This window comes from Lepus europaeus, chromosome 10, assembly GCF_033115175.1.
Source record: "Lepus europaeus isolate LE1 chromosome 10, mLepTim1.pri, whole genome shotgun sequence".
Taxonomy (NCBI): domain Eukaryota; kingdom Metazoa; phylum Chordata; class Mammalia; order Lagomorpha; family Leporidae; genus Lepus; species Lepus europaeus.
The window spans coordinates 86,409,266-86,435,006 of record NC_084836.1 but is presented as its reverse complement, the minus strand read 5'-3'; the positions used below and the strand labels follow the sequence as shown (position 1 = coordinate 86,435,006).

The 25,741-nt window shown below is 37.1% G+C and overlaps 1 protein-coding gene and 1 pseudogene across 1 annotated transcript in view; one reads left to right on the top strand and one right to left on the bottom strand.

The window, feature by feature from the left end:
- Positions 1–25,741, top strand: part of LOC133768127 (ADP-ribose glycohydrolase MACROD2-like) — a 728,541-nt gene that overhangs the window by 431,842 nt on the left and 270,958 nt on the right. The window lies entirely within an intron of this gene.
- On the bottom strand, positions 416–851 carry LOC133767446 (ribosomal protein uL24-like; annotated as a pseudogene).

The window sequence follows — 25,741 nt, the reverse complement described above, 5'->3', positions numbered from 1 at the left end:
TTCTTACTCTGCCATCACCTGTGATACACTCTCTTTTCCTTTTTATCTTTGGTCCAGTTTTTAATTTCATTTTAGCATTTTTTCCTGTGGATGAATTTTCACAAGTAGTTTACATCATTTGCAATAGGGTGAAATATTTATTTTTATGATTTTTCTTTCCATGGACTGACATCTATTTGTCACTGATATTATAAATTAAGACACGTTGGGAATCCTCACACTTACCAGAGAATATTTCTGTTAGGAAACATTTCCTATAATTATTTATAAAATTGTTGACCAAAATTGTAAAAGTAGATGCAAAGAGCCATAGATATGGGGGGAAAAGAGACATTCAGAGATATTCTGAAAAGTTCCAAGGAGATATACACTAGGTGAGAAATCTGCAGTTAAATTTTGGTTGCACAGGCTATGTTCACACCTGTACTTTCTCATTAAGTCTTTCCTTATATTTACCTTTCTGTTTCCCAACTTGACCAGACTTGACTTTGTGCTAAGTAGTTTTTTCCATGTTTGTCAAGTGTAAGCTTAGGTGATAACTTTCTTTCTTGGGTGAATGCCCACATGGACAGTTATGCCATTAGGCATCTCATGCTGCACCTGCTCGATGTAGATGACATATTTCATTCTGTGCACCTGGGCTACCTTGCTGATCTGCTGACCTTTGTAGTTTCTTCTAACCACCTGGACCTCGTCATCCTTGCAGATGGGCCTGGAGCAGATGTTGTATTTCTGCTGCAGCTCACTGGAGAGGGGGAACATCGTGATCTTCTTATGCACGCGTGAGGGGGCGTTGAAGTGGCCTTTGCCGTTTTTGCTGCAGTCTAGTTCACGAAGGGCTTGAACTTCATAGTGACCATCTTGGTACAGGACACACTCAGTGACATAGCTTCTTTATATAAACTACAGTATGATGATTGTAGAACTATTAAGTGATTGTTTTGGGTGCCAAAGTCATGAAAACTTTTGGTTGGAAAGTAAATTGTGAAAAAAGATAGATGGAACTATGATGTTAAAATCTGATTGAAATCTGTAATTTTCAAATCAAAACCCATTTGCAAGTTAAGATAGGACCTTTCTTTGCTTTAGAAATCTGACTTTTCTTCCATAGTAAGTCCATGATACTTCTCTTCTTTCAACTTACTTACATAAGACATATATTCATATTTCATCAACTTCACACAAAAACAAATAATAGTAAATTGGAAATTGCACAAGTAACAAATACTTTTTCCTTCTTTCCTTCCTTCCTGTCCTTTTTAAAAATGTATAACATAATGTGAGTTGCATGTAAAAACACATGCAGTTAGGCATGTAACCTTATATTATTTCCATTATAAACTGAATTCTTTTGGGAGAGTTTTTAATATTATATTGATGTAACTATTTAGTATGCAGAAGCTGGACTTCATTTACTTTGTAAAATATGATAATTCATACTGGATTTCAAAATATATAAAGTGCAAAATTATTTAAGAAATTTTATGAATGTATTATTTGAAATATAATAAATTTCTAGCCATCAGAATTTTTTTTTGTTTTTTCACTCAGTTGAGTATTAGCCCAAGATGTGTCTTCATTTTGCCATAAAGCTATAATAATGTCTTGACTCCTGGTAAGAAAAAGTCTCTTTATTGGTATACTTTATCCAGTCACTTTTAAGAAAAATATTTCAAAGAGTTTTTTGTGAAACTGTAGTCTTGACATTCCATGACGTGGGATGTCCATGGTGGTGGTAACAATGGTGGTCATGGTAATGACAGCAGTGATAGTGATGGTGATTGTGATGCAGCCACTTCAGCAACAAATTTGTGATTTGAGGACATTAGCAAATCATCACTTCTAAAAATATTATCCCTTCTTTTTGACAATTCTTGCCTCATGTACTATACTTTAAGCTTTTTAAAAAGGAGTCACATTGAGATTCCAGCAAATTAGAATTCTGATCTTTGAAAATGTATTTTTGGTAAATACAAAATAATAAAGTATTTCATACTTAGCTGCACAGTTTTTCTCCACTGATCAAGAATTAAAGCTTTGTTAGAATTTATGAGTGGAACAATTTTAGATACTGCTTTACACTTAATAGAAAGGAAACACCTTGTGGAATTAAAACAGAGAAATAATGTACCATATTTATCCAACATACAAACAAATCTCATGAGAATGATTATTTTGTACATACACTATAGTAATGGTTCAGGTGGAAGTGTAGCACGTATTTTTTTTTTATTAAAAATAGGCATACATTGATGTTAGACAAGAGTGTGGGTGGCTAACTATGTAATTGTAAAATGAATCAGCTTAAAAAAGTTTAGTGCTCAGTAAAATTCCATATCTGGATTTGAAAGAAATGATAAAAAGATGAATTTTTTGTAAAAATTAATAAAAATAGATTTTTGCCACAATAATGTTAAAAATTAGAGTAAATTTCATGTTTTTCCATTATCTATTGCTATAGATAATATAAATAATAGGTTTCTTAATTATTTTTTAAATATTGATTTATTTATTTGAAAAGAAGAGTTACAGGCCGGCGCTGCGGCTCACTAGGCTAGTCCTCTGCCTGCGGCGCTGGCACACTGGGTTCTTCTAGTCCCGGTCGGGGCGCTGGATTCTGTCCTGGTTGTTCCTCTTCCAGTCCAGCTCTCTGCTGTGGCCCAGGAAGGCAGTGGAGGATGGCCCAAGTGCTTGGGCCCTGCACCCGCATGGGAGACCAGGAGAAGCACCTGGCTCCTGGCTTTGGATCAGCGCGGTGCAGATGCGCCAGCTGCAGCGCACCGGCCACAGTGGCCATTGGAGGGTGAACCAACGGAAAAAGGAAGACCTTTCTCTCTGTCTCTCTCTCTCTCTCACTATCCGCTCTGTCAAAAAAAAAAAAAAAAAAAAAAAAAAAGAAGAGTTACAGGGAGGCAGAGGCAGAGAGAGAAAAGTCTTCCATCTACTGATTCACTCCCCAGGTGGCCTCATTGGCCAGAGCTGTGCTGATCTGAAGCCAGGAGCATGGAGCTTTTTCCATGTCTTCCATGTGGGTGCAAGGACCAAGTATGGGTCCATCTTCTGCTGCTTTCCCAGGCACATAAGCAGGGAGCTTGATCAGAAGTGGAGCAACAGAGACTCGAACTGGCTCTCATATGGAATGCTGGCACTGCAGGCAGCGGCTTTATCCACTAAGCCACAACACAGGCCCTCTTAATTATTTTTTAAAGGGAATATCTCTACTGGAAGACTCATCCTCAGATTTTCAATAATTATTTATCAGATACTACAAAAACTGTATGAGGAGCATGTATTTTCATTTTAAGCCCTTTACAATGAACTCAATTTGGGAAATAATTGAGTTTACATAAACTCATATTACTAGGGAAGGCCATATGGCTTTTCAGAATAAATTCTGTCTCAAGAATCAGAATTTCAGAGTTACTTATCTTAGTTCCTTTGCAATACTTGATTATGGGACCAAATACTTGTGTTGCCCACTGCGAAAGTGACTAGGCCACAAGTGGCAATTGAGCATTGGCATATGAGGGGACTTCAGAAAGCTTTGGAAAAATAAAAGATATTTTTACTTTAGTGCAGAAATTGTTTGAAAACCATGCACAACTTTTTTCATAATATATAAGTTCCATGGACTTTTTAAAGATCCCTTGTATGCTTGGTTCAAATGTTACTTAAATGCAAATTACACACCAGATTTTGAAGACTTAGTAAGAAAAAAGTGGACAATATCTCAAAAGTAATATTGAAGTGAAATGATAATATTTTGGGTATATTGGTTTAAATATGAAATTAAATTAATTTTACCTGCTTCTTTTTTTTAAACACGTCTTTTAGAAAATATAAAATTTTGTATATGACTCACATTTGTGTCTTGCATTGTTTCTTTTGGACAGTATTGCCTTAGGTGGTTCCTTAATTGTTAGGTTGCAGTTTTCAATGTGACATTGAGGGAATTAGACTAAAATGAACTTTAATGCCTTTTCCAGCTTTGAAATTTCATTTTCTCTCTATGATTTGGTTAGATTCTTACTTCTGTTCTGAAAATATTTATATTTCGTCCAACTATGCTTTACCTTGAAAGATACCTGCAATATAGAAAATCAGCATGGTGCTTTGCCGAAGTTTTTGGAAGATTCGGTAGCTAGTGTATCAGTCACTCCTATTTGGCATATTCTGACATAGATAAACTAATTTTTACTTAATGGATTTCAAATAATCTTTGAGATACTTAATATCAAGTGTTCTGACCTTAAAGTAAATGTATCTGTTGAATCCTCAGGGACTCATTTTATTGCCATTACTCATTTTTCCTGGCATTCCCAGAAACTATGATAATGGGATTTTGAATTAATGTGCCTTTGTGCTTTTAGTTTATCCTCAGCAAATTTTAAAATATTTAACATAAACTACTTAATAAAAGTCATGAAGTAATAATTCAGTGAGTGATAGGACTGTATCTGGGTCATATCCTTAATTTTTTGAGATAGGTATGAGAAATATTCTACTAATATAAAAACTTCACAACATGTTAACAGTTTACTAATATATTAGGAATTAGTATGATGTATAAAACACATACATTCTTAGGAATTAGTGAATTTCATGTCAAAGATTATAATTCAGAATGTGAGAAATGGAATCTTCACAGTAGATTTTAGATGATTTTTGCTTCTTGGTGCATAGGTGATTAAAAAAAGAATGAGGGAGGGGTGGTGTTGTGGCACAGTTGTTTTAAGCTGCTGCCTGCAAAGCTGGCATCCCATAATGGTGTAATGATTGAAGTCCTGACTGTCCTGCTTCCAATTCAGCTCCCTATTAATGCGCTTGAGAAAGCAATGCAAGATGGTCCCTTTCCCTCTCCCATCCCCTCTCTCTCATCTGCATTTCAAACAAATAAAACAAATTTTAAAAAATTAAATAGTGGGACAGATGTTTGGCACAGTTATTGCCACCTTGTAACATATTGGAGTGCCTACTTTTTGAGTCCTGTCTATTCCACTGCAAATCCAACTTCCTGCTATTTTGTACCCAGGAAGGCAGTAGATATGGATCAACTAACTTGGATCCCTGCCACCCGCATGGCTGTTGTGGGTGTTTGAGGAGTGAACCAGTGGATGGAACATCTGTCTCTACCTTTCTATATCTTTGCCTTTCAAATAAAAATGAAAAAATAAATAAAAATAAAACTTTTAAACTTAAATGCACCAGAAACCTGAAAGTATAGCTCTTCATACTCTATCACCACCACCACCAACATCTGGGATATTCACTTCCTATCTTTTAAGCTTCAGTTTCTAGCCTTACAACTACTTAGAATAGTAGTCATAAAATGATATTATATAATATGTGTGAGTATCTCTGAGGCTCTCTATAAATGTAAAGTGTTTGAAGTGGAGCTATAGCTTTGTCCTAAATATACTAATTGTATCAGCATATCCTCCCAAATACCATCAGACTGCAGGGAATACAGAAATCTTCTTGTGAGCATCAGTGTTCACCCAGATAGTTTTACAGGTCACCTGTTGGAATGTCCATTCCTAGCTTTCATCATTTTCAGCTCTCTAGTCTCTTCATACTATTCTCAGGGTCCTGATAGAATCTTGCATTAGTTTTCTTATTTTAATGACAATTTGGTGCATACCTCTTGCTATGGTCCCTACCTGACTCTAATCCTTGCATTGTATTTGTCTCAGGCCAGGGCTATCCAAAATATCTCTGGGACCCCTGGATTTCTAGGATACTTAAAAAAAAAAAAAAAACTTCACTGACATGTTGCTTTGAAACTCACTGTAGATTTAAAAGGGGTGCCATTTACTCCTATTTTCCTGAGAAGTCTTTTATTTCCTTTAATCGGATATTGATGTTGGATTTTGTCAAATGGCTTTTGTGCATCTGTTGAGATTATTATGTCTTTCCTTCTTTAGCCTATTGATATACTACATTATATCAATTTATTTTTGAGTGTTAAGCCATTCCTGGAATAAGCTCCTTTTGGTCATCATATATTACCTCTTTTGTATATTATTGGATATGAGTGACTAAAATTTTGTTTAAGATTTTTGTATCCATTTTGATTAGGGATGTTGGACTGAATTTTCTTTTCTTGTGATATCTTTTTATTGTTTTGATTAGAGCAGTGTTAATCACATAGAGTATGCTATAAAATGTTCCTTTATCTTCAACATTCTGCAAGAGTTTATGTAGAATTAGTGTTTTTTTTATTTTTTATTTTTATTTTTTTTTGACAGGCAGAGTGGACAGTGAGAGAGAGAGAGAGAGAGAGAAAGGTCTTCCTTTACCGTTGGTTCACCCCACAATAGCCACTGCGGCCGGCGCATCATGCCGATCCGAAGCCAGGAGTCAGGTGCTTCTCCTGGTCTCCCATGCGGGTGCAGGGCCCAAGCACTTGGACCATTTTCCACTGCACTCCGGGGCCACAGCAGAGAGCTGGACTGGAAGAGGGGCAACCAGGACTAGAACCCGGCACCCCAACCGGGACTAGAACCCGGTGTGCCGGCACCACAAGGCGGAGGATTAGCCTATTGAGCCAAGGTGCTGGCCTAGAATTAGTGTTATTTTCTCTTTAAATGCTCACTGAAATTCACCAGTGAAGATTTTTGTTCATGGAGTGATTGCTGTTCGCTATTTTGTGTGAAATTTTTAAATTACAAATTTAAATTCTGTGATAGATAGAGCTATTCAGTTTAGCTTTTTTAGCAAGGCTTGGTAGTTTAAGTTTTTCAATTAATTTGTCTATTGTCAAATTTATTGACATGATTGTATTATATTTATTTATTGTTCTTTTAATATATATGTGTCCTAAAATAGTGTAATTTCTCTCAGTCTTATTATGATAATTTGAATCTTTCTTCCTTTTTTTTTTCTATTTATCTAGTTCACTATTTATCAATCGTCTCAAAAACCACTTTTAAAATTTCATTGGCGGTGCCGATGCCGTGGATCACTTGGCTAATCCTCTGCCTGCAGCGCCGGCATCCCGAATGGGCGCTGGGTTCTAGTCCTGGTTGCTCCTCTTCCAGACCAAGCTTTCTGCTGTGGCCTGGGAGGGCAGTGGAGGATGGCCCAGGTGCTTAGGCCCCTGCACCCACATGGGAGACCAGGAGGAAGCACCTGGCTCCTGGCTTTGGATTGGCATAGCTCCAGCCGTGGTGCCCATTTTGGGGTGAACCAATGGAAGGAAGACCTTTCTCTCTGTCTCTCTCTCTCTCTCTCACTGTCTAACTCTATCTGTTAAATAAATTTAAAAAAAATTCATTGGCTGTCTTGGTTTTTATTTAATTAATTTCCATTCTCATAGCTATTATTTATTTTCTGTTACTTTATGTTTCATTTACTCTTCTTTTTTCACTGATTTTTCAAGATGAAATCTGAATTCATTATTTGAGATTTTCTTTTGGTATTTATGGCTGTAAACATCTCTACAAGTACTTCCTTAACTTCAAATCACATGGGAGTCTTGCATTGAGTTCTAGCTGCCAACTTTGGCTCCAGCTCAGACCTGCCCATTGTGGTCATTTAGGGAGAGAATTGGGAGAGGCATATTCTATTGTTTTCTTTCTGCCTCTTAATAAATAAATGAAATTCATATAAAATAAAAATATGTTTATTTTGCAAAATTTTTGAGTGGAATTCTAGGTTTATTTTTATTAGTATAAAGAGAACAGATTTCATGTATTTCATAGATGCAATTCTAAGAAGATAACCAAGCTTTCCTCCACTCTTCTCTCAATTCCCCCTTCTTCTCTTCTTTCTTCATTTTTTCCTTTGATTTTTGCAGTAACAAAATTTCAATGTACTTTAAAATTTCAGGCTTACTTCACCACTAACCATAATGTTCAACAAGTAAGAAGTAGAAAGATCACTGTTCTGAAGGAACACAGACAAGGGCTACAAACAATAACCAAATCATGAGATGTCAGTTTCATCCTTATACATTTTTTGTATTCTATATTAACTACCACATATCTGAGAAAATATATGATGCTTTTCTTTTTGGAACTGGCTTATTTCACTATTCATTATGGTCTCCAGTTGTATCCATTCTATTGCAAAAGACAGGATTTCATTTTTTTTAAGGCTGAGTAGTATTCCATGGTGTATAAATGCCATATTTTCTTTATCCAGTAGTCAGTTGATGGACATCTGGGTTGATTCCAAATCTTAGCTATTGGGAGTTGAGCTGTTATATACATGGGGGTACAAATTTCTCTTTCATATGCTGATTTCATTTCCTTTGGGTAAATTCCTACGACTGGATTGGCTAGGTCATATGGTAAATCTAATTTCAGATTTCTAAGGAATATCAATACTGTATTCCACAATGGTTGTAATAGATTATATTCTCACCAACAGTGTACCAGGGTACCTTTTTCTCCATATCCTTACAAGTATTTATTATTTTTTAATATTTGGATGATAGCCATTCTAACTGGAGTGAGATGAAACCTCATTTTTTTTTATTTGCATTTCCCTGATGGCTAGTGATCCTGAGCATTTTTTCATGTGTCTATTTACTATTTTTATTTCACCCTTTGAAAAATGCCTGTCATTTTTTCATTTCCTAACTGAATTGTTTGTTTTGTTGTTGAATTTCTTGAGCTCTTTATAGGTTCTGTATATTAATCTTTTACCAGTTGCATAGTTGGCAAGTATTTTCTCCTATTCTGCCAGTTGCCTCTTCACTTTGTTGAGTGTTTCCTTTGCTGTAGAGAAGCTTCTTAGCTTGAGCTAATACAATTTGTTATTTATGCTGCTATTACCTGTGCTTCTGGGGTCTTATCCAAAACATCTTTGCCCTTGTCAATGTCTTGCAGTTTCCCAGATGTTTTTCTCTAGTAATTTGATAGGATCAGGGCCTAGATTTAGATCCCTGATACATTGTAAGTTGATTTTTGTATAAGGTGTAAGGTCCAGGGATCTTGTCTCATACTTCTTTCAGCAGAGATCCAATTTTCTCAACACCATTTGTAAAAGAGACTATCTTTTTTTTTATTAAACTTTTATTTAATGAATATAAATTTCCAAAGTATAGCTTATGGGTTACAATGGCTTCCCCCCTCCCACAACTTCCCTCCCGCCCGCAACCCTCCCCTCTCCCGCTCCCTTTCCCCTTCCATTCATGTAAAGATTCACTTTCAATTCTCTTTGTATACAGAAGATCAGTCTAGTATACATTAGGTAAAGATTTCAACATTTTGCCCATATAGCAACATAAAGTGAAAAAACTACCATTGGATCACTAATTATAGCATTAAATAGCAATGTACAGCACATTAAAGACAGAGATCCTACATAATTTTTTTTAAATTAATTAATTTTCTATGCCATCTCCATTTTAACACCAGGTTGTTTTTTTTTTTTTTTCATTTCCAATTCTCTTTATATACAGAAGATCACTTCAGTATATAATTAGTAAAGACCTCATCAGTTTGTGCACACACAGAAATGCAAAGTACAAAAATACCGTTTCAGTACCAGTTATAGCATCACTTGGCTTTAGACGACACATTAGGGACAGATCCCACATGGGGTGTAAGTACACAGTGACTCCTGTTGCTGACTTAACAATTTGACACTCCTGTTCATGGCGTCAGTAATCTCCCTAGGCTCCAGTCATGAGTTGCCAGGGCTATGGAAGCCTTTAGAGTTCGCTGACTTCGATCTTATTCCGATAGGGTCATAGTCAAAGTGGAAGTTCTCTCCTCCCTTCGGAGAAGGGTACCTCCTTCTTTGATGGCCCCGTTCATTCCACTGGGATCTCACTCACCGAGATCATTCATTTAGGTCTCCAGTAATTCTAGCTTGTTTGTCAAAGATTAGTTGATTGCAGATGCATACATTAATTTCTGGGCTTTCTATTCTGTTGCCAGTACTAGATTGTTTTGATTATAACTGCCCTGTCTTATGTCTGGAAATCTGATATTATGCTTCCAGCTTTATTTTTGTTGTTTAATATTGATTTGGCCATTTGGGGTCTTTTGTTTTTCCACGTGAAGTTTAGCATCATGTTTTCTAGACCTGAGAATGTCCTTCGTATGTTGATTGGGATCACATTGAAATCTAAATTGCTTTAGTTAATATGTACATTTTGATTATATTAATCCTTCCAGTCCATGAACGATGAAGATTCTCCATTTTTGGGTGCAAACGTTTTTTTTTTTTTAAAGCCCATTATTATCCTACCTTTTTAGTATTTAGCTTTTTATATAAGTATTTACTTTTTTATTTTATATTTGGATCTTTGGGACTGTGGAATGCCTAGTAATTTATTCCAGTCAAGATAAAAATGATGTGTTTAATGTTTTTGTTATCTTAAACTGTGTTTTGAAGCTGTGCTGCTAACCAAGTACAGGCCTGTAAGGAGATGGGCCTGAGTAGCACCTTGGTCACATCACCTATGGGTAAGAATAGTGTTATCACCTAAAGGTGACTCTTCTTCATTTTACCAACGTCAGCCTCCTGCTCTGTGTCTGCCTGTTCATTCATGGCTATGGACAACTGCTAGCTACTGGGTGAGATACCGAGCTCCGGAGAATTAGAGTATCCAGGCTCTAGCCCATGGACCACTGTTTGAATATCTACAGAGATATTCAATTAGCTCATTTGTAGGCGCTAGCTCCAACTTCAGTAGCCAAAGAAAGCATGTCTGACTTGACCTTTCAATTCCTGAGAGTTGGTCAAAATTCAGCTGAAGCTCATGTATAAACATTAGCAATAGATAGGAAACCAGAAACCAGCTTCAATCAAAGATAATAAAGCCTTAGTTTCCTCAGGAAACTTGTTTCTGAGCTCTTCATAGCAGTTATTTGTCTGAGTTTTGCCAATACTTTAGCCAAACTTTCTTAGCTTTATTCTCTTCTATTCACAGGCACAGCCTGAACCAAAATCAAGGCCCAATCCTTACTTCATTCAGCTCCCTGGTCATGCATAGCAACATAGTCTAAAAAGCAAGACATGAATTGGGGCAAAAGCAGTTGAGACCTGGTTTCTATTCCCTGTGCTTCAACTAACTGTCCTTGAGATCTTCACCACTCTGTACCTCAGTATTCTCATCTGCAAAATGGGAATAGTGTTAGTTGCCCTACCTACCTCACAGGATTGTTGTCAGGCTAAACTGAGACAATGGAAAATACTTTGACAAGTGCTATGCAAATTGTTCAAAATGGAAACAATCATATTCAAGGCAATGGAAAGGATATCGACATAAAGGTTAAGGGAATCACCCAGCACTTTCTCTGTGTGGCTTAAACCCAGGTCATCATTGCTTTATATATTTTCACTTAGCACAGATTTGTAATTATAAACCACAGCTCTATCCAAAACAGAAAATTTAAAATCCATGCAAACTATCACAAGGGGAACTTTCTATATATCTTGCAACTCTCCTTATGGCTCTTTCCTTTCAATATTCTGCTGGTGATCTATGGTTGTATTGACATTTAAATTTTTTTAAAATTTTATTTAAGGTATACACATTTCATGTATTTCATACATACAGAATTTAGGAACATAGTGATAGTTCCCACCCTATACTCCTTCCTACCCATGTTCCAACCCTTCTTCCTCCTCTCTCCTATTCTTACTCTTAATTTTTACAAAGATATATTTTCAGTATACTTTATACTCATAAGGTTAACCCTACACTAAATAAAGAGTTCAATAAATAGTATGAAGGAAAAAAACACTGTTTCTCAACAGTAGAGACAAGGGCTGTAAACAGTCATCAAATCTCAAAATAATTTCACTTCAATACAAGGGATTTCTGAATTTTATGTCCTCAGTTAAAGGAGATGACCTAGATCTCACTTCCTCATCCCTACATCACAATGCAGAAAAACTTTCCAGACAGTAAGTTGGCACAATACTAGGGTTCTTTTCATTTATTTCTCTTCTCTCAGGGATCACTGTTCTGTACTTAAGGCCTATATCTGGTAATTATTTTGTCATGTATTTTGTCCAGTATTTTTAGATGTGTCAGACTTGAGAATATATCTTTTTTTCTGTTAGTCTATCATGTCCATTAGCAGAGATATGTTTACTACACAAAAAGTATGCAATTAGTAATCTATAATAATATCTATTAGTACTTGTAATGTTGATGGTCAATGCCTTTTGGTGTGGTAATAACATAGAATTGGTTATCGAAGATCATTTCAAAGATGCATGCTGTATCTAGATTGGATTATATAGACTGATTGTCGACTTAAACCCTTACTCAATATCACCAAAAAGTGATTTCATGTTCTTAAAATCAATTAGGCATTTTTTAAGTTTACATTTTGAGCAGATTCTTTTTTAAAAAAAGATTTGTTTTATTTATTTGAAAGACAGAGTTACAGTGAGAGGTAGAGACAGAGAGAAATCTTCCATCCTCTGGTTCACTCCCCAGATGGCCACAATGGCCGGAGCTGCACCGATCTGAAGCCAGGAGGCAGGAGCTTCTTCCGGGTCTTCCACACTAGTGCAAGGGCCCATCTTCTACTGCTATCCCCGGCCACAGCAGAGAGCTGGATCAGAAGAGAAGCAGCTGGGACTAGAACTGGCGGCCATATGGGATGCCGGCGCTTTAGGGCAGGGCTTTAACCCACTGAGCCACAGCGCCAGCCCCTTGAGCAGATTCTTGAGTGTAAGCATATTCTACCTCTTTTACTCCAGCCATGGGATAGGAATGCTGGTAACTGCGTATTTCTATGCTAATAGACAATAAACTCAGAGAATAACATGACTCTGGTTGATGCAAGAGCACCTAAAAAAACAAGTAATATTTTTAAAAGTGGGTACACACCGCTTATATATAATCACATTACACAGTCTTCTTCAGTTTGCTTGTATATCGAGCAGAATATTATGATAATTTTCCTACAAATAAATGTAGAACTATGGTTTGATATTTCAGATAGCTGTAATGTTATTTATGGATATATGGGTCACTCTATATTATCTTAAAGCACACATAATATTATGATCAGTGCCTTTTAAAATCTTTTATGGTAGTCTGTACATATAGGCTATATTCTAGCAAATAATTGCAGTTTCTGAATCAAAGAAGTTACTCAATTCTTTTTGCTTTCTTGACTTTACGATTCTTATTGGTGCTTTTAGCCCCAGCTCCTCACCACCCCACTCCAACATATACTCTTAGCCATATATCTGTTTAACTCCAGTGGCCCATAAAAAGTCAGTTAAGAAGTGTGTTACTTCTAAAAAGTGTTCTTGGATTGATTCCATCTCTACCCTCCTGTTATACTCTCATAAAAAAATGAGAGTGCTTCAAATAAGTCACAGAAAATGGAATTAATGGAATAATTAATTTAAGTACAAATGTATTTGAAATCTGTACATATGAGAGATCTTCAAAAACCACATGGAAAATATCTACTATGAAAAAACAATTCACAAGAGTCCAAAATTTTTGCATCAATATAAGCATTTTTTCATTCCATTTCCATAAACTTTTAAAAATACTCTTGTTATACATTCATAACTTTTTAATAAATATAATCACACGAAAAAGCCTTTTTTCATTTCAATCAATCCAAATATAAATACAAATAAGTCACATTTATTTCTTTAGACAACTCTTTATCCAATTAGTGTGTTATCTAGATTGATTCAGTCCTAGTAAAACACCCAGCATGTTATTTGTTTTAATCTTTCTGAGTCCCCACCTGTCAGCATTGATGGGTGTTATTATAAAAAAAGTATCTCACAAATGTTTTGTTAGTTCACAAATCTATTTGTCTTTTCTTTCCACCAATAAAAACTGGAGTCTGTACCATGTACTTTAGTTCCATCTTTGTTGTAATCTAGATTATGATTCTGTTGTTTCAGGTTTGTTTCCCCTTCTGCTAGACTATGATACTGATCATGTATGGGAGAGGGTATGTCAATACTGTTGCTTCCTGCTTTTGATTCAAAGATTGAAGTGCCGTTCACCAGCTGTTACCTTCTTGAATGGGCAGCATGCCAACAAACCAGAGATTTCCTGATGTATTGCCAGTCCTGTCAGCTTTTTTAATATGCTTAGTTATAGAAATATTTTCATATTACAGAGTATGCATTAGCTTTTTTCCATGCACCAAACAGCTACATTAAAAGTGTGTGTGTCTATGTGTGTGTGTGTGTGTGTGAATGTGTTTCTCATGCTCAATGTCTTCTGGCATTTATTTGTTGCCTAGCATTAAAAATTATGAACTCTGAGGGGGAATGATTCTCTTATTAGTGTTGTTTTCTACAATGGATAAGTTTGGTTATAATCTCTTCAATTTTTAGTAGCTCTGAAAAGATGACAAAAAATATTTTTTGGAATAAAATATACCCAAGAGAATTGTGTTTATCGTAATAGTTTGTTTTTGTACTTAGTTGTTGACTTATTATAATCTTTGTAAACATACTGGTGTAAATGTTCTTGCTTGGGTCTCTTAGAATTAGCATTTTATGGCCGGCGCCATGGCTCAACAGGCTAATCCTCCGCCTTGAGGCGCCGGCACACCAGGTTCTAGTCCCGGTTGGGGTGCCGGATTCTATCCTGGTTGCCCCTCTTCCAGGCCAGCTCTCTGCTATGGCCCGGGAAGGCAGTGGAGGATGGCCCAAATCCTTGGGCCCTGCACCCGCATGGGAGACCAGGAGAAGCACCTGGCTCCTGGCTTCAGATCAGTGTGATGCGCCGGCCACAGTGGCCATTGGAGGGTGAACCAACGGCAAAAAGGAAGACTTTTCTCTCTGTCTCTCTCTCACTATCCACTCTGCCTGTCAAAAAAAAAAAAAAAAAAAAAAGAATTAGCATTATATGATCCAAATGATAAACCTGCTATTAATAGATGATTGAATTAATCATGAAACTTATTAAGATGTAATATTGCAGCTATCAGTTGAAAAACATATTATAGAATTTTCGGACAGTATTTCAGAGACAGATGATTTTATTTGTACTATAAAGAAAATGAAACTTTGCTGTTAACTCTATTTTTATAGAAAATGTTTATAGATTTTATTTAAACATTTTTATGAAACTGTTTACAAATTACATACTTAATATAATAAAGTATTTTGCCCCCCCTCCCAAACACCCACACAATAAGCATTTTAGGGGAGTAGTGGTAAATCTGAAATGGAATATTCACACCATTAAGAAATTGTGTATGTGTGTGTGTATATATATGTGTGTGTAAACTAGGGTCTATATATTTGTTTTCAACATTGAATCCCAGAAATGTTTCGATTGTTCATAGATTTGCTTCAGTTACACTTGGGTTAAATAAGAACCCTAAGGTGATACTCTAACAAAAATGAACACATGATGCCCCATTTCCTTAGAGTTCCTTTAGGTTTACCTTGTAGGATATTAGTCAACCAAGAGCCATCAAAATCCTTTTTTTTTCTAAAAGGAAAAACCAAACCTTGGGCATTTAATTTGTTCATGTTGTCAGAATGATTCTTGTTGCCAGCCATAGAAAGTTGGGGCTGTGTTTTCATGTTAGGAAAAGAAGAAGAACCCACATTCTAATATGCAGAGGCAGCTACTTGATATGTGGACTCAAAGACATTCAAAAAGTTTTAGAAAGATAAAATAGTTTATGTATATACACATTTCAAAATCTAGCACTCATGTTTCATTCACATAGATAGAATTTCCTTTTAGAATTTTTCTTGTTTTGGCCGGCACCGTGGCTCACTAGGCTAATCCTCAGCCTGCGGCGCCGGCACTCCGGATTCTGTCCTGGTTGCTCCTCTTCCAGTCCAGCTCTCTGCTGTGGCCCGGGAAGGCAGTGGAGGAAGGCCCAAGTACTTGGGCCCTGCACCCGCATGGGAGACCAGGAGGAAGCACCTGGCTCCTGGCTTTGGATCGGCGCAGCATGCCGGCCACAATGCACTGGCAGTAGCGGCCACTTTGGGGGTGGACCAACGGAAAAAGGAAGACCTTTCTCTCTGTCTGTCTCTCTCTCTCTCTAACTCTGCCTGTCAAAATTTTTTTTTTTTCTTGTTTAAAAATGACAGATGGGGTCTGATGTCGCCTGCAACACAAGCATCTTATATGGGGCTGATTTGAGTCCTGGCCAGTCCACTTCTGATACAGCTCCCTGCTAATGGCCTTGGAAAAGCAAGGGAAGATGGTTCAAGAGCTTGGACTCCTGCCACCCAAGTGAGAGACCCAGATGAGGCACCTGGCTCCTGGCTTTGGCCTGGTTCAGCCCTTGCAGCTACAGCCATTTGGGGAGTGAACCAGCAGATGGAAGACCGCTCTCTATCTTTCCCTCTCTCTGTATCTCTTGTCACATAAATGTATAAATCTCTTTAAAAGACACAATATTAAGGAAATTATATTTTGTATCAAATATTAAGAAAATTATTTTACATTGAAATTTCCCAGATGAGAAAATGTAGAATTATGCATTTATTTAAATATATCTGGAAATCAAAATGACCACTTATGAGGAATTTATAAATAATTCTTATTTAGTTGTTGGTTTATTCTACACCACTCCCTCCCCATATACACACACACAAATGATATTATTATGTCACTGGATGATTTTTAGTAATAAAGGAAAAATAATTTATAGCTTATTCACAAGATGGTTAGTTTATACACTATCTTAGTATTTTTTATACAAGCAAAGGATTCTCCATGTCCCCCAAAATTGTTTGTTGCTTTATTTTAAATAGCAATTAAGAAACAGTATTGTTTCTTTTATAGTGACTCAAAAATATAAGTATGAATCTCCAACAAATGATCAAACTTAATATCCAATTTAGATTGAACCATTTCAAATAATCAGCTATAAAGATTAAAATACATTTGCAGTATCAGAACTGATATTTTAATTCTACAAAGAGAAACTAGAATTGGTGAATTTTGTTGCCTGAAAAAGCATTATGACATCTTTACAAGGAAGAGAAAGGCATACATTTTGTAGGGTATTAATCCTCTATTTTCAAATACCTGTATGGCCAAAATGCTGCAAAATGAGAATTTAGTTTACAACAAGTATAGGTGGGCAGCACTTTCCAATGGACTGAGAAACAAAAGTCTATTAAGAGGAAGACACTATCAGATGAAGAGCACACAGAGGGCTGGTGCTGTGGTGCAGCTGGTTAATGCCCTGGCCTGAAGCCCCAGTATCCCATTTGGGCTCTGGTTCAAGACCCAGCTACTCCACTTCCAATCCAGCTCTTTGCTATAGCGTGAGAAAGCAGTAGAAGATGGCCCAAGTCCTTGGGCCCCTGCACCCATGTGGGAGACCTGGAAGAAGCTCCTAGCTCCTGGCTTCGGATCGGTGCAGCTTTGGTTTTTGCGGCCAGTTGGGGAATGAAACATAGGTTGGAAGACCTCTCTCTCTCTCTCTCTCTCTCTCTGCCTCTCCTCTCTCTGTGTAACTCTATCGAATAACATAAATAAATTTTTAAAAGAGTAAAATAAAAAAAGCACACAGAATATGAGACACCCAAAAAGCTACGGATGTTGAAATAATCAGATACAGAATAAAACATGCGTCATATGATAAAAAAAATTAGAGGAATTGAAAATAAAAGCAAGTTGATTAGAATGACCAGTTAAATTGGATAAGACAAAATCAACTAGAACTACTATAAATTAAAAATATAACCAATGAAATGGTAAATTATATTGTAGAATGAACACATCTAATGAATAAATTAGTGAAATACAGATGTGAAGAAGAGAAGAAGAAGAGAAGATTTCTAGAATAGCCAAAGGAGACAGATTACTGAGTAACAGAGTGACCCAGCTTGACAATAGCCATGATAGAAAAGAAGCCAGTATTATTGCTATCTTTAAAGTGAATATTACTTTTAGAATTATAAACAAAATAAAGTATAATGAGAATGAAGATTAGTTAAGGAGGTCTCCAGAGGAAGAAAAAACTAAAGAAACTTCTAAAAAGAGGACATTAAGAAGGAAGAAAGTATTTATATATTGGAAAAAAATCTAAAATCAGAATTGAAATGTTGAGCAAAAACACTTGTAAAATATTTGAGAAATCTAAATATTGACTACATTTGAAAATATACCTAACTTTTGTGGTCAAAGAAATGTCCTACTATTGTTTGAAATGACGGTGAACATATTATGTAATTGCAGATATTTTAATTATTCAGGTTATAATTTTTAGATAAACCACTGAGACGATAGAGGATATACATTTCAAACCAGTAAAAGGAAACCGAATGAAATGAGAAAATAAAATTCAATAAGTATGAAAGGAAAATTGAAAAATCAGCAAGGAAAAGCAGGGTAATAATTTAAAAATGTGACACTAGAAAATATTCAAAATATTTAACTGTAATCATAATAACTCATGGATTAAACTCATTAATTAAAAAAGATCATCAGAGTAGAGGCACTTTTGAAAATGTATAAGAAACTGAAAATTAAGAAATGGGTAGTAAAAATATATTAGGCAAATATCAACCAAAGAAAGGTGGCATAGCTAAAATTACTTCATAAAAATAGATTTTAGAACAAGCATATTACTATAAAGAATTCTAAGCTTGTATGCATATGATATCAAGTTTAAATATAGAAAAGCAAAAAATCACAAATCCAAGAACATATTGAGCTTTTTAAAACATATCTGTAAAAGCTATTTATATACCAAGCTAAAAATAATTCCATAAGAATGTAAAAGTTTCGAAAGAACACCAGGGTGGTCAGATAACATTTGGGGTAACTTGTTGGTAGTACAGAGGAGGTTATTTAGTAGGAAGACTTTCATCTGAAGCTCTTTCTCAGCTACTGTAAGGCTTTATGCCTGATGGTCATGGAAGGGTTTGTTAAGGGATGTTAGAAATAATCTTTTTCTTTAGTGAAATAGATTCAAAATATGCAGGTTGATTATAAATGTTATATTATACAGGTATTTTTACTGTGGAATGAAGAGCATTTAAGAATCTATGGAGTCCATAGTCTGTTGGAGAATATTGTCTTCTTGTGTATTCAACCATTTTCAGGGCAGCCTGTCTCTTGAATTCATTAAATGGTAGCTGAATCTGCTCTTAGTTTGATGTTGAAACTGCTGCAGATGAATATGTTATGTATGATTCTTTTCAGAATTCCTAAATGGGCAGAAAGCTGAACTTCACTGATCTCACAGAACAGCCTTTGTAACTGGTTTTGTGTTACTTTTCAAATTCATATTTATGCCAATGGTTAACTTCATTCTTAGAGCTCCTATTAGTAATATACCATGTACAGTTATAATTTTATTAGAGTGGAGATGTGATTATAAGCTACAGATATTTACCACAAAAAATCAGAAATAATTGTGAACGAGCTAATACATATATGTAGCTCACAGCATCATGGTTCCAACTCATTGACTGAATATCCACATCCAAAGTTACTTGAGTCTTTAATGTTGAATTTTACTGACAGCTGTTATCTAATTAAAAAAAAAGAGTGTGTGTCAAAGCAACAATAAGTTGTATTATTATTATTATGAATTTTAACTGGATAATTTTGACTGATAGAAAATGGTAGTATTTATATTAAAATAGAAAAACATCTCAGAGAAACTTTTGTTTCATAGAATCCTGAGGACTTGTTTCATAAAAACTTCCCCATCCCTGACATGTCTAATCCTATCAATGGATGAGTATTATTTGTTCTTCATTTGAGATAATCTTTTATTTGCAATGAAGGTAGCAGTAAAAGTTCTATAGGTCTCTTTATGATTATTTAAATATTGCCTTTTAGATATGGAAAATATAAATGGTTTAGGTCCTGGCTTAGAAACATTCTGGTTTATGTTCTTAATAAGTTAAAAGGGAGAATTGGGTTGAGAATAAGGGAACTCAGCAGAAAGAACTTTGTCAGAGTAGTAAATGATTTTTAGAACCAGAACAATACTAGATTGTGTCCCTATCACTGAAACTATTGGTGGTTATTTATGCTGCTTCTTTGGAATTCCTGTGCCTTTCCCTTCTTAACTTTGTGGGTTTAGCTGTCTTGCTCTTATCTTTCCAACTAAATAGATACTGCATTCTCAAAGATAAGAAGACATTGTCTTTGACTATCTCATACTCTCATCCTTGCTGGCCCTTTGCTTTGCATACAGTAAAACCCTAGTAAATATTTGGGAAGGAACTCCCTCAAACCCACCACCTCTGCTGTCATCTCAGTAGTCACTCTGTAAATACTGAGTGTGTCACATATTAATCATTGACATTTCAGAAGCTAAGAGTTTCAATGGCTGTATCCCTAAATTACATTTTGGTACCTTGCAGCCTGGGCTCCACCCTTCCTCAATTTTGTGTCCCCTATCACCTTAGAAGGGGCCTTTCCCAGTGAGGCTTTCCTGTGAAGCTGCTGAGTGTAAATGTGGATTCTGTTATAGAAAGAAACTGTAATGCAGCTTTGCAGATAGTTTTACAATTTCTCAGTGGCTTGCCACCTTATTTTTCATTAATTCTATAATCAGGATCTACTAATACTATATTTGTTAACAATGAAAAAAAAAACAAAGTAAGAAACTATAGCACCATTTCTTTTAGATACGGATTTAGTTTTTCTTTAAATTCCTTTTTGCCCTTCTCTATTTGGCTTATTTCTTCTTTTCTCTTAGGGCCTGAATTCATTTATGTGGCAGGTATCATCTTCCATGCCATCTCCCTCCCGTCTTCTTGGAAGCTGTTCTTACTTTTGTCTTTCCTCCAGTTGATGGTGACTCTGTTTCCTGGCTTCATAGGCAGGTTTATGCCTTTCTTTTCTTTTCTTTTTCTGAAATTAGCTGTCTTTGATTACAGCTTGTCAATGTGGTCTGACTGCTAACATTGATTCTCAGCATTCAACAACTTTGTCCTATTGTTCAAGATTAGGTTTCCACGTGTCATTTTAATAGACTAAAAAGCTGTTCTCAGTAAAATCGAATTCCTCTGGGAATCATTGTCAAAGATGCTCTCAAAATGAAGTAAATTTGTAATGTTTTGGAGATTTCACTGGGAAGGCATCAGGTGACTTCATTTACTGAAACTGCCAATGTCTTAGCTGGGTTTTATATTCTGGAAATGTAATTTAAAACTTGCTTGCTTGTATTTAGGCAAAATATAATAACTCTTAATAACTAAACTTTATGAGTTTATTCATTTAGACAGGTGATAGGATTTTTTTTTCTTATTTTTGACTGTGAAAAATGATTGCTCTTTCTTCACATTTCTATCCCTAACCAAATTCAAGGCTGGGCCGAGACTTGTGGATGTTCCATTTCAGGCTAGATATGTGGTACCACTATTGTCTATATGAGGGTACTTCAAAATGTTTATGGAAAGTGGAATTAAAAGATTAGTTTATTTTGGTGAAACATTTTCTGAAATACATGCAAAGGGGCTGAGATAGCAGGTAAAGCTTCTACCTATGATGCTGACATCCAATATTGGCACTGGTTCCTGTCCTCGCTGTTCCCCGTCTGATCCAACTCCCTGCTAATGGCTGGGAGAAGCAGCAGAAGATGGCCCAAGAACTTGGTCCTCTGCCACCTATGTGGGAGACCAGAAGAAACTCCTGGCTTCTAGCTTTGGCCTGGACCAGCGCTGCTTGATGCAGTCTTAGGGGGTAAACCAGTAGATGGAAGATATTTCTCTCTGTGTCTTCCTCTCTCTCTGTAAATCTGACTTTCAAAAATAAATAAATAAATCTAAAAAAAGAAGTGCATAGATTTTTTTTTCGTAATACGCATTTTCTGTGAACATTTTAATGACCCCTCATATGATACTGTGGTGAATAGAAAAGGCTCTCAAACCAGATTGTGTTGGATTCTATTCTCACCTCTGACATCCACTATTTGTATAACTTTTAGTGTTATTTAATTTTTCTGTACCTCATTTTGTTCTCTATGACATAGGGCTAATAATAGTGCCTTCTTTTTTAGGATTGCTGGATGAGAGTTAATACACTTTTAAAAATGTGTACACTTCTTATATTTAAATCACAGCAAATATTATTTTTTCTTTATAATGCTGTCTTGTTGATCTTTTGTAGTTATTAATGTCCAACATTTATTTAAGGCATTCCTCAGGACTACCTGTGGAAAGGATACAGAAGCAGAACCACTGACTACTACCCTCTTAATTTACCCAGCGGTTTATCTGGGACAGCATGGGGTAATACAGTGAAACTGCTAACCACTACAAGAGCTGACTTTGTTTTCAAGGGTAAGAAAATATTTGTAGTGTGTGGGCTCTCTGTGGTTACTTAAGCCGACACTCAAAAGTGTTCCTCTCCTACCAGTTCTTCTTTGAAGAAGTCTTGAAAGTAAGGTTTTCCACATTTAAACTTTAGTGATAGTGTTTTGCTTACCTGGACAGCCATCTAGCTGGGCCATTGTTGTTAAGATTTAATTCCCAGGGCCGGCGCCGCGGCTCAATAGGCTAATCTTCCACCTTGCGGCGCCGGCCCGCGCTGGCACACCGGGTTCTAGTCCTGGTCGGGGTGCCGGATTCTGTCCCGGTTGCTCCTCTTCCAGTCCAGCTCTCTGCTGTGGCCCGGGAAGGCAGTGGAGGATGGCCCAAGTGCTTGGGCCCTGCACCTGCATGGGAGACCAGGAGAAGCACCTGGCTCCTGCCTTCGGACCAGTGCGGTGCACCGGCCACGGCGGCCATTGAAGGGTGAACCAACGGTAAAGGAAGACCTTTCTGTGTCTCTCTCTCTCACTGTCCACTCTGCCTGTCAAAAAAAGAAAAAAAAAAAAAAAAGAAAAAAAAAGATTTAATTCCCAGGATCTCAGTTACTGATTTAGAGTGATGTAGTATCTGGAAGGACCCAAACTAAAGCCAGGTTAGTAGACCTTGTTAAGTAATCAGACATAACATTAGAGAGCTATTAGTTGAAACAAGTATTAATCTCTGTATGGACTTGTTTAACAAGCATTGGCTATTTCTGATCAAGTGAGGTTTTCTGTGAAGAGAAGCTGGATTGATTCATCCAAAGGGGGGGAAAAATGTTTATTTGCCTTATATTCTACCTCTAGCAATAAATTAATTTTAGAGATGTTTGTGGTATGTGCCTCAAACCTAGGTCTTTGGTCAGTCAAAATAACCCTGCCTATCCTACTACTCTGTTTTGCCTAAACCACCATATACAGAGCTTTTATCCCTGTTGTAATTCCTGCCTATATCATGCATGCCTATAGCTTAGTCTAACTGATACCTGATTTGAATTTTAAACCTTTTTTCTTTCTTTTTCTTCTTTTTTAAAAGATTTATTTGAAAGTCAGAGTTACACAGAGAGAGGAGAGGCAGAGAGAGAGAGAGAGAGAGAGAGAGAGAGAGAAAGAGAGGTCTTCCATCCGATGGTTCACTCCTCAATTGGACGCAACGGCCAGAACTGCGCCAACCTGAAGCCAGGAGCCAGGAGCTTCCTCCAGTTCTCCCACATGGGTGCAGGGGCCCAAGGACTTGGGCCATCTTCTACTGCTTTCCCAGGCTGCAGCAGAGCGCTGTATCGGAAGCAGAACAGCCGGGTCTCGAACCCGTGTCCATATGGGATGCCGGCACTTCAGGCCAGGGCGTTAACCTGCTGCGCCACAGGGCCGGCCCCTCAACCTTCCTTTTCCCTCAGACCTTGTCTTACTTTGCTGTATGCTTTCCTTGCCTGGGCTTGCTTCAGCTTTATAGGGTCTGGGTTTTTTTGTTTGTTTTATTTTGTTTTGTTTTTTGTTCCCTAAGCCAGGCACATAAGTGTGTGTAGAACATAATTGCTGAGCCTCTTGGTAATGGAAACTTGTGTAATTTGCCATGACTGTCCATTTGGCTTAAATCATTATGATGGTATGCCCACAACTATACTTCTCAACGCTCAATTAACCCTTACTAAGTGCCAAACATTATGCTTTATCACTTATATCCAGAATTTCATTTTATTCTCACATAAAACTGTAAGTTATGTAGATACGTTTACTCTTATCCCCATTTTACAAGTGGGGCATCTGAGATGTAGAGAGATTGCATAGTTTATCTGTAGTTATCCATGTCAAGTAGTTGTTGGAAATGACATTCAAATTTAGATCTATCTTACTGTAGATCCAGATACCACTGTTACTTTGTATTCTATACCAGTCAGAAGTGAGGATGGTACTAGGGATTAGCTATCCTGCAGAATCTGCATTTCATCTAGTTTAGCCAAGTCTCTACTGTACATGACTCCTTTGTCCATTTTTTTAAAGATTTATTTATTTATTTGAAAGTCACAGTTACAGAAAGAGGTAGAGACAGAGAGAGGTCTTCCATCTGCTGGTTCACTCCCAAGATGGCCACAACAGCCAGAGCTGCGCCAATCCAAAGCCAGGAGCTTCTTCCAGGTCTCCCATGTGGATGCAGAGGCCCAAGGACTTGGGCCATCTTCCACTGCTTAGCAGAGAGTTGGATTGGAAATGGAGCAGCTGGGACTAGAACCGTTGCCCATATGGGATGCGGGCACTTCAGGCCAGGGCATTAACCCGCTGTGCCACAGCACTGGCCCCTCCTTTGTCCATGTTTGGCATAATGTCTAAGCTTCTGTTGCTTTTATGACCACAAACTGGAAGTTAATGTTCTTAAACACTGCTTGCCTTGGGAAGAGCATATAGATATAGGAATTCTCAAGAATAAACCAGCATTTGTGGGGTGGGAATTCCAACTGCTGAACTACGTTAGACTTGACAGTGTTTTTAGAAGAGCCATGAAAGTATAGCAGAGCTTCAACCCTTACCATATTCCCAAATCATTCACCATTCTTTTGTAGGTGAACACCAACATTTCCAGTTGCAAGGACTGACTACTTTTTGTCTCATGGCTTTCTGTGGCCACTGAAGCCAGCTCAGCTTGAAAGGAGCAAAAGAGCAAGCCAGAGTGTTGGATGGTTAATACCTGGGAACCATCAGTTAATGACTGACAAGAGTTCTGGATAAATATCTCTCAAAGTTTGGTGTGTTATGACAATCCTAGAGAGTTGATTAAAAATGAGCAGGTCAGAGATGAAGCCTGGAATTTTCAGAGAATACCAACCCATAAACCACACTTTGAGTAGTAAGGTCTTTTGTTGCTTGCCTCCCATTTGAGAAAAACATAAGGTATATAATACACTGTGTTTTAGATTTCTTATCAGCATTGAGCTATAGTTTTCCATAAATATGACCTGTTTAATGATAAATACCTCACTACCAGCTTCTGTTTTTCTTTTTTTTTTTTAATATTTATTTATTTATTTGAAAGTCACAGTTAAACAGAGAGAGAAGGAGAGGCAGAGAGAGGTCTTTTATTCGCTGGTTCACTCCCCTGTTGGCTGCAATGGTCGGAGCTGCACTGATCTGAAGCCAGGAGCCAGGATCTTCTTCCAGGTCTCCCACGTGGGTGCAGGGGCCTAAGCACTTGGGCTGTCTTCTACTGATTTCTCAGGCCATAGCAGAGAGCTGGATTGGAAGTGGAGCAGGGAGCAGCCGAGACTTGAACCAATGCCCATTATGTGAAGCCGGCAGTGCAGGCGGCGGCTTTACTGCTATGCCACAGCACCATCCTATTTTTCTTTTTTAAAAATTTATTTTATGTATGAGAGAGAGAGAGAGACAGAGAGAGACAGAGACAGAGAAAGATTTTCAATTTGCGGGTTCATTCTCAAGTAGCTATGATGACTGGGACTGGGCCAGGTTGAAGCCAGGGGTCTAGAACTCCATCTGGGTCTCCCACATGGGTGGCAGGAGCCCAAATACTTGGGCTATCTTCTGCTGCTTTC